The following is a 1,119-nucleotide window of genomic DNA, read 5'->3' as shown; positions in this document are numbered from 1 at the left end:
CAAAGTGAGAGTGAAGTTTGTCCTAGTCTCTCATTGCACAAGAGACAACAGATTCCCACCAGGACCTCGAGCTCTGGTTCACGCGACCGGAAGTCTCTCGCCATACAAAACCCACATCTCTCTAGCCGAGTAGATCTACATGATTTCATGACACGGATGGCTTAGCAAGAACAAGGAGAAGTTTAGAGTCTAGGAAAATAGGATTCATGGGTCCGAGTGTCTGGCAACGCTAGTTCCTCTCTCACCCCAGGGATGTTGGAGACGATCTCGAAGGTGACTCCACAGCCAGGGATGGTGCTGCGATGAGACATCCTCTTAAACAGACTCTGACCCCAACCCTGATATATAACCATGATATTAACATCCAACTGTAGCCAATGTCGTTACATCATACAAAACCATTGCTATAGGCTGGATACTAATAATTATACCCAGAAATTAATAAAGATTTTTTTTTTTAAACGAATGCTAAAAACATGTACAGCTGTATTATACAGGAGGAGCAACTTACTGAGCAGGTTTCTGACCTGTAGTCCGGTGTGTGTGTGTGTGTGTGCGCCTCTCCCTCCTACCTGTTGTCCGGCTAGGTTGACACAGATGCGTTTTCGGAGGACCAGGTGCATGTTAGCAGGGTGAGAGAGCTGAACTACGACCCTGACGATCAGGTACACCTTGAGGTCAGCTGACACACTGCGACTCAGCTGGGGACAGTTATGTACCGTCGAGTCCCACGACGCCTCTGCACCAACCTGGAAGGAAAGAGAAGGGGTATTAAACTGTGTACTTGGTGTAAGGCAAATTTTAATGTTTGCGCTATTCTTTTAACTAATTTCTATATTCTATTCATGTGCTGTTCTATAAACCAAATTCTATGTTCTTYCAAGTGGCTGACTGTACACATCACACCTATCAGTAGCTGCAATTTGGCAGTACACCCAGACGTTGTTTTGAGAACGAATGACCGTGTTTAGAGGACAAACGAAAGATCTCAGTTTCAAGGTTTCAGCTTAGAAAGAAGAAAGAGGTCTCGGTCCGTCACACGTCATGAGCCAGTCTCGGTCCGTCACACGTCATGAGCCAGTCTCGGTCCGTCACACGTCATGAGCCAGTCTCGGTCCG

At 46.5% G+C, this 1,119-nt stretch overlaps 1 pseudogene; it reads right to left on the bottom strand.

The window, feature by feature from the left end:
• Positions 1 to 1,119, bottom strand: part of LOC111972886 (kinesin-like protein KIF13B) — an 86,943-nt pseudogene that overhangs the window by 25,967 nt on the left and 59,857 nt on the right.

Source organism: Salvelinus sp. IW2-2015, linkage group LG14, assembly GCF_002910315.2.
Source record: "Salvelinus sp. IW2-2015 linkage group LG14, ASM291031v2, whole genome shotgun sequence".
Taxonomy (NCBI): domain Eukaryota; kingdom Metazoa; phylum Chordata; class Actinopteri; order Salmoniformes; family Salmonidae; genus Salvelinus; species Salvelinus sp. IW2-2015.
The sequence above is the reverse complement of the archived record's forward strand: the minus strand, read 5'-3'. Positions and strand labels throughout refer to the sequence as shown.